Source organism: Urocitellus parryii, chromosome 4 (genome assembly GCF_045843805.1).
Source record: "Urocitellus parryii isolate mUroPar1 chromosome 4, mUroPar1.hap1, whole genome shotgun sequence".
Taxonomy (NCBI): domain Eukaryota; kingdom Metazoa; phylum Chordata; class Mammalia; order Rodentia; family Sciuridae; genus Urocitellus; species Urocitellus parryii.
This window is the reverse complement of record NC_135534.1, coordinates 44,581,499-44,598,050: the sequence shown is the minus strand read 5'-3', so window position 1 is coordinate 44,598,050 and position 16,552 is coordinate 44,581,499.

Genomic DNA, 16,552 nt, shown 5'->3' with positions numbered 1-16,552 from the left:
TTACTAAAATGATTGAATATGTCTCCAACTTTCAAAGTTAAAGGTGGAAGCCAAATTTCAAATCCCTCATAGGTTCCAGTTTTCTTTTCCAGTTCTAGAGGATTAGCAGGATAGGGTTACATTTCTAAAGTGAGCAACTTCAGGTATGCCCACCAAGTCTGTCCCTTTCTTCCATTTATTTATCTTCTCGATAAATCACTTCATTCATGAGGATCCATAATTTTCCACATTGTGTTTTCCTAACATTCAAGAGAATTGTTGGTTCCAAAAAACTACATATGATTATGAATGTAGTTGCAAAAAATTCTTACACAAAACATTAGCAAATTAAATCCAGAAAAGTATTAAAAGTACAACATACCATGACAAAATAAGATTTTGTTCCAGGAAAGCAAATACGGCTCAACATTAGGAAATCTGTTAATGCTTTCATTTTATTAATAGGTTAAAGGAGAAAAACCATATGACTATGAGTGCTCAAGTACATTTTACAAATGTAAACATATTTTTCTAATTAAAACTTGGTAAGTTCTGAAAGTTTTAAAGCATGGAGACCCTAAGAAGTGAAGATCAAACATCACATTTAATGATATATCAATAGAAGCCTCTGTAGTAAAGAAAAGGAGAATGTAAGAATTTACAGTATCTCCAGGATTTTTCAAAATGGTACCAGAGCCCTGGCTAATGCAATAACTAAGAGAAATAAGAGGAATTAAAGGGAAATAGATAAAATAATAATTATTTGGAAATGATTGATTTGTTTGGCTGAATTAACTAGATTGACTATTAAGATTTGTGGTGTGTGTGTGTGTGTGTGTGTGTGTGTATACTGGGGATTGAACCCAGGGCTCACATATGATATGTAAAAGCTGTACTACTGGACCACATTCCCAATCCTTTTTTTAATATTTATTTTTTAGTTATAGGTGGACACAATGTCTTTATTTTACTTCATGTGGTGCTAAGGATCGAACCCAGTGCCTCATACATGTTAGATGAGTGCTCTCCCTCTGAGCCACACCCCAGCCCCCCAGTTCTTTTTAATTTTTTTTTTTTTGAGAAAGAGTCTCACTAAGTTGCTCAGGATGGCTTGAACTTGTGATCCTCCTGCCTCAGCCTCCTGAGTAGCTGGGATTGCAGAAGTGTGATACCATTCTAGGTAAGAATTTTAATTAAGGCACAGAGGAAATACACAGAACACTTTAACTGTGAGCAGTAGCTACTTGTAATTGTGTTAACCACCTTTCCATTACTATAACAAATACCTGGGATAGTTAGCTTATATGGAGAAAAGATTTATGTTGGTTCACTGTTTTAGAGTTTCATTCCCTCATGGGTTAGGCCCAAAGCTTTTGAGCCTATGGTAAGGTAGCAAACATGGTGGGAGTGTGTGGCAAAACCCTTCGCCTCTTGGCCAGTACATAAAAGAGGAAGAGGGAGGGGCTGGGGCTCCAGTATCCCCTTCAGGGGCACACCACCGATGTCTGCAAAACTTCCCGTCTCTCACAGGATCCACCGCCTCCCAGGAGCATCATGCATTGGGGACCAAGCCTTGAACACACAGGCCTTTGAGGGAAATTCCAGATCTAAAACTCAACAGCAACCAATAAGGCAATTATTTTAATTTATAACAATAATACCTATAAAGTACATAGCAAAAGCTGGAAAATTTCAAGGCCAGTGCTATAGTTTGTCTCCACCAAAACTCATGTTGAGGTTGATCTCCAAAGTTGGGGTTCTGGGAAGGGTGCTTTGAGAAGGATCAATTATTTTGTCATGAGTGAGATCTCAATCTCATGGGACTGGATAGATTACCTAGGGAGCAGGTCATTAGGGAGTGAGTTCAACTTCCCCAGCTCCCTCTCCTGTTTCCTTTCTCACCACGTGTTGTCTCACAAGTGTTCTTGCCCTGTCATGCCACCTGCCATGCAATGGTATAGCCAGAAGGCTCTCAGCAGAGGCCCAACAGAGGAAACTACCAGATCTTGATCTTTCATCCTCCAAAACTGTGAGTTCAATAAACCCCTTCTTTATATATTACTCAGTCTCAGGTGTTGCTATAGCAACACAAAACAAACTCAGAAGTCAATGTAAAGAAAATCATAAATCTTTACCACGTGTACAAGAGAAGATTTGAATAAGTGATAAAATATACCACGCTTACATGATATACCATGTTTATGTATGGGTAAGCTCAATATTGTAAAGGTAATAATTGTTCTCAATTTGGTGCACAAGTATAATCCCATATGCAGAACCTGGTGGGATATTTTTGGTGAAAACAGATAATTTTATTCTGGAGCTAATTTGAAATAAATGTGAAAGAGTAGCCCCAAATCAGAAACAAACAAGCAAAAAAAAAAAAAACATAGAGTAGGGGTATTTACATTACCAAATACTAACACAAATGGTAAAGCACCAGTGATTGAAAAAAAAAAAGTTGATACTGGGGCAAGTGGAGCTGTATCAGTTAACCAGAATAGAGTATACCTAGAAATTAAATAAAAGGTGATATTTTAAATCAGCAAGGACAACAATAGGTAATTTAAATATTGTGACAGTTAACTATCCACTTAGAAAACAATTGAAAGAACCCAAAGGAAATATTGAAGAGTATTTTTTATACTCTTGGTATAGAAGAAGTCTTTCTTTGCATATAACAAAGCCCCTAATATGTATTAAAGACTGGCAGATTTGACTAGATAAAAATTTTGGATGATTGTACAACAAAAGGCACCATAAAGAAAGAGAAAAGATGAGTGACAGATCAAGAGAAAGTATAACCAAGAAAGGATTTCTATACAGAATATTAAAAACTCCCAAGCAGACAAGTATTAATCTTGTTATTACAGCTATAATCTCCATTTTACAGGAAAAAATGGTCAAAAAGTTTTGAATTAGTTAAAGGAATGCTTGATATAACAGGTAAATCCCAAGTCTCATTGCAGAGCCAATTGATTGACAATCATCTGGCAACTCTCCTCCAAGCAATGATTCAGGGATCCAGGCTTTGTATCTGACATATGTAGCTTCCAAGGTCAATGGGCTCAATGGGTGATACGACTTGGCCCTTGCTCTAAATGGTGCTTTTGTTTTAGTAGTGGAACAGATTAGAAAAGCCAAGTAAATTAAAAAAAAACATGATGATTTGAGACTGGCAAGTATTACAGGTACGGAACCTTGGACTGATCAGCCAAAGTTATGCTGTTAATGAAGAATCAGAGCCAGTCATGTAAGAATCTAAGGGAATGGCACTTTGGGTAGTGAAATGGCAGGAGAAAAGCTCCGGGGTGGGAATGGACTTGGCTTAGTTGAGTTGCACAAAGAAGGTTGATTTGAAGAACTAAGCAAGGGAGGACCAGTGACGTCAGAGATGGGGGATGGCCAAGTCATGTAGGACTTACAGACTCAGGAAAGGAGTTTGTTTTTTATCCTGTGTTGGGATTAGAAACCAAGATGTCCATTTCACTGGTGTTTGCTTTCATTCTATGGAAAAATAAAAATAACATGAGGCAACACAGACAGCTTTGAAAACACTCTCTGAAGGCCTTTTTGAGTCAATCTGTTGGCTCTGCACCTCCTCTTTAGGCTGAGCTTTGCTGACTAACATCATTTAACAAGATTTCAGTGAAGTAGAGTGTGTAAATGTTATGCAGAATGAATTACAGGTCTGTAGACACTCATTGCCCTGGATTCTATTAGCAAAGTTCACTTTATAGAGAAGCCAAAAAATGATTTATGGTACCCTAGCTTCTTAAGAAATGTTTCAAATCCTGTGAAGTAGAAGTGGCTGTTGGAATTGTTAAGTGTGGTCCTTTCCGGTCACTAGAAAGTCTAGTTGTGTTTCTCGTTAGCATGCACACTTAACCATTCAGAAGAGCAGGAGCACAGGGCTTGATCCACAGCCCAGCTCAGTGCTGAGGAAAGGATGCAAATTTCCATCATCTGAGAATCCTTTCTCCCTGAGCAGGCTTTGGATGAGTGGGGCTGTATCCCTGATACCTACAACAGGGCTTGGTGCACAGAAGGCACCCAGTCAGAATCTTTGAATAACTGAGTTGGTAAAGGATGAGACTTTATGGAGTTTAGCTCCATTTGCTCACACTATGGAGTCATCCATCCATGTGGGACCCTCAGTTTGACACTTCTTTGGACAAGTGGCAGGCTTTGGGCTGGACCAAGGGATAGGATTGTTGTCATGGCAACCCAGCTCTGCCTGCTTGTCTAACCTCATCGCCAGCTTCATGACACAGCTTCTTCCATCCCTGCTCCCAGGGCCCTGGCTCCTGTCAGGACTCCTCCTTGAGGCTTTGCAGGTAAAGTTCCTGAGCATGGAAATGCCTCATCCGCACACCACTCTCTCCTCACTGTAATCTCCTGCTTATCCTTTGGGTCCCAGCTTGGATGTCATTTGCTCCAGAATATTTCTCTGGCTGTCCAGTGACACTAATTATGTTGGTTCTCCCTGTTACATACTCGTGTGCACTATTTTCCACAGTGATTATCAAAATCCATATTTTAATTCTATAATTATGTGTTGTGACTAAGAGCAGCGATGAACTCCTGCTGGGTCCAAATCTCAGCACTCTTCACTCAGGCTGTGCAAACCTGGCCAAGGCTCTATTTATTTCTGCTTCCTCAACTGTTGAAAGAGGAAACTAGGACCCACTTCTAGTTGTAGTTGTAAGAATTAAAGAAGCTAATCAATGTAAAGGGCACTTAGTATTGGCTCATATTATTTGATGAATGTGTGTCTCCTTCACTAGACTGTAAGTTCACACTTATTAGTGTGTCTCTGTATTTTGTGGTCTGGTCTCTGATAGGTGCTCAATAACTTTTTGAGAAAGGAATAAATGAAAAATTGTAAGATTTTCTCCAACAAGCAGGTGCAGTCCTGAAGCAGGGGTCTGCTGATAAGGATACTGGAAGGCCTGTTGGATTAAAATACCTCCATTCTTGGTCTGCCTGTCATTCTTAACATCACTGTTGCTGGAAGTGACTGGGAAAGGAGGCTGCCTACAAATTCAACAGATCACCTTCTGTGTAACAAGGTCTCAACACCATGCAGACCTGGCTTTGCAAGTGCTCAGAGGAGTCAGTTTCTTAAACACATGCAAATGTCTCTAATGAGGTGTGTAAAAATAAAGCATTGGTTTTCTAACTTTGGTATTTACACATCCAACCATGGTGCAGGATTTGTTAGAACATGCTGCTGGCCCCAACCCAAGCATTTCTAATTCAACAGCTCTGGACTGAGCTTTAAGAACACACATCTTTCACAAGTTCTCTGTGTGGCGGGTCCTTTGGGTTCAGGGACTACCTTCGGAGAGCCACTGAACAGAGGCACTTTCTCTTCGTGGAGGAGGGAGGCGTAAACTCAGCTCTGGGAGAATGGGCACAGAAGTAGTGATGTTTGAACTGGGCCTAGAAGGATGAGCAGGGGTTTGCAGGGTAGGGCAGGGAATTCCTTGCAGAGCCTAAACAAGGTATAGAGAGGTAGGAGTGCACATTTGGCAAGAGATCTTCTGTGCAGAAGCAGAAGCTGCCATGTTACAGAGTTCTTGCTCATTTACCCTATATTCTTGCTCAGTATGGGGAGAGGGAGCCTGGGAAGAAGATGTATGCAGAAGTGGATGGGATGGGCAATAAAAGTGTGAGCATTCCAGATTTGGAATTGAACCTCAACATCACCACTTACCTCCTGCAGGATTCTCAACAGAAATTTACTTTTCTTAGCCTCAGTTTCCTCATCTGTGAAATGAGACTACTAGCAATAGAAACTGCTTCATGGAGTCATTGTGGATTGAATGAGCAGACGGATGTGAAGTGCATCCATTTGGCTTCCGCTGGCCCATAGGGGATACCCAGGACTGGGAGCTATCATCAGTCGACAGGATACTGTAGAAGAAGCAGGTCACATGACAGTCATTTGTACCTTTGCCTTCCCTACCAGATGGGGACCCTCTAGGCACAGTCTGTGGTATTTCATCTGGGTCTTCCCCCTCCCAGCAGAACCAGGGAATGCTGGAACTCCAAGGCTCAGGAAATGCAACTCAGGCAGGGACTTCTGCTTCCATATTGGTGGTCTGGGGGTATTTCCAGGGGCCAGAAGACACTTGGAAGAGGAACAGAAGAGGGGAGGAGAGAAGCTGGACGTGACCTCTGCCCAGACCCTAGCCCCAGACAGTTGGAAACCCAAACCCAGCTTTAGGCCGCATAGTCCCCTCACTGGACACTGACAGGAAGAGGGCTTTCTATGGTGCCTGAGCCACAACCTGGTTGCTTATGACACATGGACTTAAGAGATTGGGTGTTACACAATAGGTACACATCCTTGGAATCAGAAAGTTTGTAGCTGTCTTTCCATCATCTCTTCCTACAGCCTTGGTTGTTTGACCTTGGGAGGTGGCTTAACTTCTGTGGGCTCATCCCTTAGGTGAAGATGATAATGCTGAAGGCTGAGCTCACCTGTGCTAGCAGGAGAAAAGTCCACCCTGTGGAAGGAGAGTCAGAAAGAAAGAGACCCATTCTTCCTCCTCTCCTCCTTTTTCTTCTTTCTGGTTGACACTGTTTCTTGTGCCAGTTACTGTGCTTGTTGCTGGAGATATGGCAGTAAGCAAGACAATGTCCTGTATTCCTGGAGCTTAAGCTGGATGGGATTAAAGGTCAGAAAAGCTGAGCCAGGTGGGAATCAGGTAGACAGTTAAGGAGACCTTGGGGGATTAAACTCAGACTTTCCAAAGGAACACTCTGGTCCCTTAGGACCCTAAAAGATACTTCTGAGACTACAGAATCAAAGACAACCATGGCCCAGGCATATTGCCACCTAAGAATACAGGATTTCTTTAAGGATGCAATCAAGTCCACTTCGTGCATCAATTCCATGACCATTTAACTGAATACCAACCATACAATAGGCATGGCCCAAGGGCCTGGGGACTCGGGATGTGGCAGAATGCAAAGAAGAACACTGCATTCCTGCAGTTGCATTTGGTGTGGGAAGACAGAAAATGAACAAATGCCGATAAGAGCCATCAGTGGTGCCAAGAGTTAGGAAGGAAACGTCAGCAGGTGGAGGAGGGGACAGCATCCTCCTTCCTGGCATTGCTGCCAAGTGTAAGAGCACCTTCCCTGTGGACCACTCCTCCAGGCAGGAGATCCCATGGTTTGGGGACAAAGGATGGGTCATGGGAGGCCCACCTCTTCCTCTGTTCTGCTGGGAATAAGCCTGCCTTCAACCAACTACTTCCCCTGTCTTCCTTCTCAGGTGACTCCCACACCCTGTCTGCCCATTAATACCCTGAAGCTTACCTGCCCTCAGCCACAAATTACATTCTGGAACATCAGCTATACTGGAAACAAAGGCGAGATTTTATTCTCTCACCTGTCTTGTCTTATTCCAATACTGGATCAAACCTAACATGGGTAGAATGTTGCTATTTGGTGGCTCCTCAAACTCCCCAGGAAAGGTAGTTATAAGAAATAGGTGCTGTTTGAGATAAGGGGACTGAGGAACACTGCTCCGATGAAGTGACACTTTGGCAGAAAGACCAGAAAGAAGTGGAGATGAACATTCTAGGGAAAGGGGACAGCTCCGGCAAAGGGCCTGAGGCAGGTATTTGCTTGCTCTGTGTGTGTGTGTGTGTGTGTGTGTGTGTGCATGCACGCGTGCACACACGCACACACACACACACACACACACACACGCACACACACACGCACGTGCCAGGAAGCTGTGTGACTGGAGCACAGCAAAATTAGAGGAGACATTTCTTAAGGATTCCTGGCTTTCTGCCCCAGACAGTTATATATCTGGATTGGATAAAACCAGTAGCTAATTGGCCTGGTGCAGCTCAAATTATGAATAAATGCTTCCTTCTGGAAGCCCACGGGCTCTCATTCTGAGCAAACTGCAAGTCTCCCCCACCCCTGCTCAGTGCCAGGACTCCCCATTGAGAGCCAGGAGCCAGAGAGATGTATCAGAGACACAGAAGGGAAGGTGTATGACTTCCCTTGAGAGAGATTGGCTGGAAGGCAAGATCACAAGACAGAAAACAGAGGTGACCCTCGAGTTGAAAGGCTTGAACCTAGCAGGGTGATTGATTACCAAGAGACCGCCTTGATTTTGTTCTCTAATTACGGTGTTTATTTGATGCATCATATTGGGCCTGAAACCCTTAATACCAGCCGGTGCTGTTCATTGTTACAATGTCCTAATTAAGCTTTGATTTATATGCTAATTTTATTCCAAGTGTGTTCAAAGGGGGAAAGTTATTAGACTTTATTTTGAGATTACATTTTAATCCTGAGGTCTGCTGGAGAGCACTGTTTATTCTGTTGGCTTTTGTTTCCAGGATGTTGGTGGCAATTGTGATTATTTCCTCGGAGGGAAAAGATGATGAAGTGGTAAGGAGCTGTTTGGACTTGGCGGGGGCTTCCGCTAATTGGAATTATGTAACCTCTTGCCTTCGCCTTGACAGCTTTGCCACAAGGCCTGCCTGGACTACCCAGCTGGTGAGGAGGGACAACTGGGCAGTGCCTTGGGGATGTCACAGGGTGGGAGACATTTGGAGGTAGGTCGTTGCTCATAGGAGGTTTGGATTTGGATGGTGAGTGGAAATTAGGCTTTACCACACTAACATTTGTAAAGGGTCACTGGCAAAGGGAACAGCTGGTCTTGACTATAGAATGAATTCATTTTGTTTGTCTTTACATCACCATTTTTCCTAAATGGATGTCCCTTGAAATTTCCTGTCTGGGGATTAAAAAACAAAATCTGTCCATGAACCAAATTATCTCTAGACCTTAGAAGGTTTATGCAGTTTCTTAAATATTCAAATACCCCGAAATAGTGTGAAGATAGAGTACACATCTGCATGTGTGCATTTTTCTAGGGAAGGGTACAAAATTTTCATCAGATTCTCAGTGCTTGTCCTCCAAAATATTAAGAATCGTAGGACTGGGAGCACCAGACTTGGACCTGTAATTTCATTTTTCTGAGATTGGCTGTGTGATCTGGAAAAAAAAAAATTAAACAGTGTCCCTTCCTCTCTGCCATCCAAATCATATCTGGCCAGGTCCAGGACAGTGCCCAAGATAAGAGGCCTTGGGGGCATATTGAATGGGAGGGATGCCTATCTGAGGTTGTCCTCAGTGGAGTGTCATGGGCAGGAACCCGCCATCTTTGTTCTGAGTGATCTGAGAGTCCTGTTTGTCTTAACACTGGTAGAAAGACTTGCTTATAAAATGAGTGAGGACCTATCAGTGAAGATTCCAAGAAAAGCTATTTAAGACCTTCTGTAACCTGAAGCACACGTGTTTCTTGTGTCAACCTCAGTAAATTGCTCTCTACTGGGACTTCAGGTTTTCTGATTGGGTTTTATGGGTTTTCATCTCCTTTCTCTCTCCCTCCCTTCAAACGACAATGAATGTGAGGTATTTTTAACAGCATGTTTGTTTCACATTCTCTGACTGGGACTGGTATATGGTCTGTCTCAAGGTCTGTCACAGATGACACTTTTAGTTTACTCTAAAAAACTAATAGGTATCTGATTCTATAAAAGCATAGCAGCTAACATTGATAGAGGACTGACATGCTAACCATTTACCAGTGTTATCCATTTACAACTCCCTCACATCCTCCAGGGCAGGTCCTACTATCATCTGCATTATTATACAGATGGGGAGACTGAGGCCCTCAGTGGTTAAGGGCTGTGTTTTACATATTTAGTAAGCTGTTAGCTAGGATCAAACCTGGGTCTGTCAGGCTCCAAGTCCATGGTCAGAACCACCATGCTGAACTGTCTCCTCTTCTTAAATGTCTTTTCCAAATTTTCTGCAGAGCCTATTCACCATTCCCCCTGGGTCTGAGGACATGGAGTCCAGGTTGGCTCTTCTGGTCAGGCTTATGTCTTTCAAGGGGATGCCAAGGACTGGTTTGAGTGACAGTAGGGCCAAGACATCTAACCTCAGCAGGAAGATGACTCCCTAAATTGTACAAAAGGCCCTTATTTTCTTGGGGCACATTGGCCCCACACCCCTACAAAGTCTTTTGTAATTAAAGCCTTCCATCTGACCTAATTTAACTGTCATGTGGCCTCAGGAAAGTTCTAGCACTTGCTTCTTATGTGTGTATCTTAGCACCTCTGCTGTTCTTTCCTGCTTGTCTGTATTTTTAGCTTTACACCTTGGGTTCTGTGAACTCTCCATAGGGTTCAAGTGCCCCCGTTTAATTTGTGGTGCCTCAAAGACTATCTGCCATTGTCCACAGACACCGACATTGGGACAGAAGAGGTGACTACTTTGTTAAGGTTCCTAGGTGACTCTGAAGAGTTATCTTTCTGTGAAAATGTATTTTATAAAGAATAATGCAGATTTTTAAAAAATCACATATCGTCTTCCTATCTCATAAAGAATTCATTTTTTATATTATTTTCCTTTTCTTTTTCCACACACATATAAATTTTACTCGGCCAAAATGGCACACATCCATTTTATATTTCTACTTAATGTCATGAGGAAGACTCACAAACTACATCTAAGATGAGGATGAACTTTCCCATATCTTTAACTCTGTTTTGAACTCCTTTTAGACCCGATGGCAAAAACAAAGAAATGAAAAACTGCACCTAATCAGTTCCACAGAAATATCATCATTCAAAGATTGATGGGTACATTTGGTGAGTTTAGAATATTCTGCTTCCTTCCTTCCCTCTGAGACTGTGGGAAATCCCAGGGTCTCACACGGCACCAAGAACTCAGTTGGCAGGGAGGGATCCAGATTAGACTAATCAGAGTACAGGTAGGAAAACAGAAACCAAACATAATGCAGGACATTGGATTCATCGATATGAAGGGACTCAGAAGTCAAACCTGACAATGACCAGCTACAGGGGACGCCACAGTCACTCTGAGGGTGCAGGGACACAGGGTGATGATGGCTTTACAGAGCTAAAGAGCCAGGATCTTTTGGCTAAAGCCAGGATCCATGGCAGAAGCTGTCCAAGGGAGGGAGGACATAGGAGGTGAGGACCTTGTAGAGAGCAGTGTTTTGGAATGAGCCAGAATCACAAAGGTGACATCCACCTGAGGTAGAGGTGGAGATTCACATGTGGCAGAAAGAATGAGAACCTGGTTTCTCCTTCTCCAGCATATCAGCTGGCCCCAGTGCCTCTGCTGTTCACCTTAACTAGGAGCTATTTGGCAAAGGAGCTTGGGAAATATGGTAGCTCCTTGTGCAGAGAGCAGATGGGGTCCTCTGGGGTGGGAAGTGGATCTGAGGATAATGTGAATGACCATTGCTGGCACCATCTGGCCTATATAGTCATTTGCTGTGGAAGAACCAGGCTTTTCTGATCTTCGTGGCTGGCATCCCCTTCCCACTGGCTTCCTCTGAGATTTCCATTGTCTAGTTGCAGTGTCTGGTCATTTTTCTACATACATTCTATGTCCTTGTCCTCTTCCTGATACCTCTTCAGATCCATTGGACATTCTCTGATCCCTTAAACTCCCCTCTCAGAGTTTATAGCAAATTTTGGATAATTCATTATACACTGGGGGGTCTTAGGAGACTCAAGGACCACTACAGACTTGCTCTGTCTGGCACTGTCCTGTCACCCTGCCCCCACTCCACTGTGTGAAACCCTGAACTGTCCTAAGGAAGTGAGGCATGGGTCTCCTCCCCTCTCAAATTCCCCTAACCCTGTCTTAAAAATTAGTTCCACTGATTCTTGGGGCAGAAGAAAGAAGAGTTGGTATGGTGAGGGCCTGAGCCACCTCAGAGAATCCACTAAACCTAATTCTCTAGGGAATTATAAGGGAAATCATAACATCTCAATAATAGCTAGCATCTCAGAATTTTATTTGGCTGTATCTATATGGATATATATTAAAAGAAGCTTAACCATTCCTTGAACGGGCATTTGGATGGTTTCCAGCATTTAACTCCTGATCAGATGGGGGGTGGGTTTAAAAAGGTGTCAGAAAATTCCCATAATCCTCTGCCTTTAACCCCTGCTGATCCCATCTGCTCAGGAGCCAGCACTAAGGCGAGCCTGGTAGCCCTATTCATGGTGGAATGCTGGGCCTCCTCCTTGGTTCCATTTCATTCCCACCCTGCTCACTCCTGGTCTTGGCTTCTTGTCTACTTCACTGTAACTCCTGGCCGGAGATGTGGGACCTCCTTTCAATCCTGGTCTCCTCTCCTCTCTCTCTCTCTCTTTCTCTGGCTCTTGCCCTCTGGCTGTACCATTTGGGACCCTTCAAATCACTTCCTCCAAGGGAGGGAGGACATAGGAGGTGAGCTTTAGTCCTTGAGGCACATATTTTAGCTCCAAGTTCCGACTAACATCTCCAAGGTTTATTTTAAAAATTATGTTTAGGGTAATTTGGACCCACTTAGAAGACATGGAATTTCACAGAAAAGAAACAAAAAATTAAAATTACCTCAAATTCTACCACTGAAAGATAACTACCATAAATTCTAAGAGAAAAAGAACTCTGTTTATCTTGTTCATTTCTGTGGCCCCAGGGTCCAAGAACCTGGTGAATGCTTAGGAAATATTGATAAATAACCTCTCTGAATTTTTTTGTCCATATACATTTTTATACAAATGGAATTACCCTTTCCCAACTCTTTTGTAACCTGCCTTTTGTGTGTGTGTAGCAATACATTAACATTTTCAAAATCAATAAATATTTTTTATATTATTTTAGTAGTAGCATAATATTCAGTTGCAAAAATGGACTTTAATAAATCTGTTTTTAATGTAATATATTTAGGTTTTTGTTTTCTAAATTTTTACTCTTCTAAGAAATCTTATCATCTTGCACATATAGGGTGCATGATTTTCTATGTCACAGATACAGATATATTTTTAAAACTTTTGATACACTCTGCCTTCTAACGAATTGCACTAGAATGTACATTTCATCAATCAAGGGTCTGTCCATTTATTTATTATACCACAGTGATTCTAGCCTAAGGTGATACCTAGCATGTAGAAGGTTCTTAATGAATGTTTGTTGAATTTCTTCCTTATACCCTTACCAATGATATTTATTCTTTCTTTAAAAAGTCTTTTTTTTTCAGTGTGATGTAAAAATAATGGTTTCTACATTTAAAAATCATAAATTCATCTCATTCTCTACTCCAAAATGGTCAGCAAACCTGCAGGAATAGGACCTAAATGTTTTAAAACTATGGTCAGAACCAAAGCTACATAGAAACAAGGGCCACAGAGGTGGGATCTCTGGGTTTGGAGATTCCCAGATGACATTTCTGCATGAACCCACTTACATGGAGCACCGCACCCCACTTTGGGAGTCTCTGAGTTAAGGGAACGCATGGTGCTTCATGGCGGCAGCACTCCTACTTGATTTTTTTTTTCCCACAAAGGATACATCTTTGTTGTTTTGTTCTTTTTTTCCCACAAAGCTAACCTACTGACCTAGAAAGACAGAAACGAGTTTTTTTTTTTTTTTTTCCCTTTGAGGATTTAGAACACATAGGCTTCTATCAGTAACCCCCTGGGGAGAAGGCAAAGGCACAGAGTGGTGGCTTCATTGGACTTCGAAGATTCCTTGAGGAAGGACTTGTGAAAGTGTGGCCCTGGGGCTTGTGGGCTCCAGCAGTGCTTGAGTGTGCGCATGGCATGTTGAGGACCAGGGAAGGTCTGGCAGGAGGCTTCCAGGAACTTACCCAAGAGAATCCAAAGGGGAGTTTTCTAATGGTCCTTGCTCGGTCCTTGCTCGGCTCAGCCTGTTGGGCTTCGTAGTTAGGAGGCCGCTGGACATGTAAGATGAAAGGAATTTGCCTGATTTCCATGGCACTTTCATCTGGTGCCACAGAACAACAAGAAATCCAATGGGGTCCCCTTTCGATGGAGAAACAAACCTAGGAATGCAAATATTTTCCATGTGCCTTGCAAAGGAGCCGGGCCAGGGCCCCCACACCTGTCCTCCCAGGGAAGGTCCTGGTCCACACACAGGAAGTCAGGGTGAGCGAGTCTCCTCATCAAAGCAAAGACCTTCCCTTTGAAGAATTTAGAGAAAAAAATGTCACACATCCAAGAAACAAACCATGCAGATATGGAGTCATTGAGACTTTCACTTAACAATGCTCTGCAGGCCTCTCCCAGACTGTGGCCTGGCTCTAGCGCAGAGACCCCACACTCTCCGATGGTGTGCCTAAGTATTCCTCTGTACCCGCTCCCTCTCCTGCTCACCCTGCCATTGCCTCTGAACTCCCAGTCTACAGTCCTTCCCACTCTTCACATCGCTCAACAGAGGTGTCTTTGTGCACAGCTCAGCTGACCACAGCATTTTTCCTCCCACTTAAAATCCTTCAGCGGCCCCTGTTGTCCTTAGGGGGCAGTACAGCCCAGGAGTCTGTGTCAGGGCCCTGGCTGGGCCCTCCCTCTAGGACTTCGGGCCTTGGACGTGGGATTTCTGTGCGAGATACCCTAGGCCTCCTCTTGATCTGGTTCATTCTTGCTCTTGCTCCTGCAGAATCTCCTTCTCTACCAAGTGTTTCCACTGGCTCTTAATCAGCGTTCCACACACCACCCTGTGAGGCTGCCAGGACACACAGTATGTTTGATTTTCTTATGAGAAACTTGAAGCTCAAAAAATTCCAGTTCTTCACCCAGATCACAGAAATAGAAGTGGAAGAGCAGGAGCTTAAGCTTGGCGGTGCTGCAGCCTCCTTGCGCTTCACCCGATAAGACAGCAGCGGTGGCTGGAGTGACACTCCTTTCTACTTATTTCAACATCTGTGTTCAATAATGTAATGTCAGTAATGTCTGAGTTGGAGCTTAGAAAGGATTTTAATAGTGATTGAGGTTGGGGTCCCCCACAGCCAGACCACCTGAGTTTGAATCCCAGTTTCACCCCTAACCAGCTGTGTGATTTTGGAAAAGTGACTTTATCTCTGTGTCCATTTCCTTTTTTTTTTTTTTTTTTGCAAAACAGGGATAGTAATAAAATCTGTTTTATGGAATAATTGTGAGGATTACATGGGTTGTTATGTGTACAACACATAGAACTGTGCCTAGAAAAATAAGCAAGAGAGATGTGTAAGCTACAACGACCCCTGGGATGGCCGTGTTGCTTGCAGCACAGAGCACCATCTGAGAGAGGCAGCCCTGTCACAGCTTCCACTCCTTCAGTGGCTCTGACTTAAGTAAATGTACCCTGTCTCTGTACCTGCCCTAGAGGTGACCCCACAACTAAGAGAGATGATCCCCCGGGTGCCTGGCATGATGAGATGAACAGGGCTAACCCTTCCTCCTCCTCATGCCTACACGAGATGGACGTAGGGGCTGAAGGTGCCCTGGGTGGGACAGGCAGCAGTTAGCTGAGGTCTGAGGGAGCCCAATATGTAAACAGGAACCTGCTGGGGAGACCAGGGCGTGGAGCAGATGGCCAGAGAAATGCACAGATAGCATGTAGATCCGGAGGCCCCCAAGTTTCCTCTGACTTTCCTGCCTGCCCTGCCTTGGTGCTTCTCTTTCCAAAATACACTCAGAATCTCTCCTCTTATCTCCATCTCACTCTGAGCCACCGTTACCTCTGGCTTGGTAATTCAGTGACCTTCAAATTGATCTCCCAGCTTCCTATCCTAAACTCAGTCTCAACAACACTGCTAGTGCGACCCGAAAACATTCTTGAAGAGCCTCCAGCGCCTTCCCGGTGCATCCAGAACAAACTTCCCTGGCCTAATCTCACCATTGGACACTTTCTAGTCACACTGGTTTCTTTTCTACCTCAAACTCACTGGGGCCTCAGAGTCTTTGCACCTGATATTTGCTCTGTCTGTAAATTTTTCACCCAAGACCTTTACATGGCCAGTTCCTTCAGGTCTCATTGGAATTGTCCTCTTCTTAGAGAGGTCTCCCCTGGTCATTCTCTGAAATGCTGCTGTCCTCAACTCACTGTAATATCATTCTGTTTTTCATATTTTCATCACTAAGATGAATATATGATATATTTAATGAATATAAGATAAATGGATGTTATGTTTATTTCTCCATTTGAGGACTAGATCCACTGCTAGAATACAGATTCCTAGAGGTCAGGAAACTCCTCTATTGTGGATTAGTTGGTATTGTATTATTTCTGGGAGTGAGGACAGAGCATGTGTGGGATCTAGTAGGTACCTGATACGTATTTGTTGGAATTTTCCCACAATTTTAGTTTTGACTCCATTACCAATATAGGTACATCCTCCCTTTTCTTAAGATAGTTTGAAAACCAAGTGTCTGCTAAGATAAACTTGGAGCTCAGGTTTCTTTTTTTTACCCATTCCACCCTTCCTAAGATGTTCCATTCAGAGCCTCCTTCTCTACACTTGACTCTTCACAGCCCACCTGATGAGCTCCCACCACCCGTGGGAGCTTCTCAGCAAGCCTGTTTTTATAGCATCCTCCCATGCTTACAGAAGTGCCAGCTACTAGAGGCCAGGGAAGCAGAGCCGCCCACCCCCTGCTTGCAGCTCTCATCAGCTCACGGCAAACTCCCAGCCTCTGTCTATTTCAGACAAGGCTGCATTGTC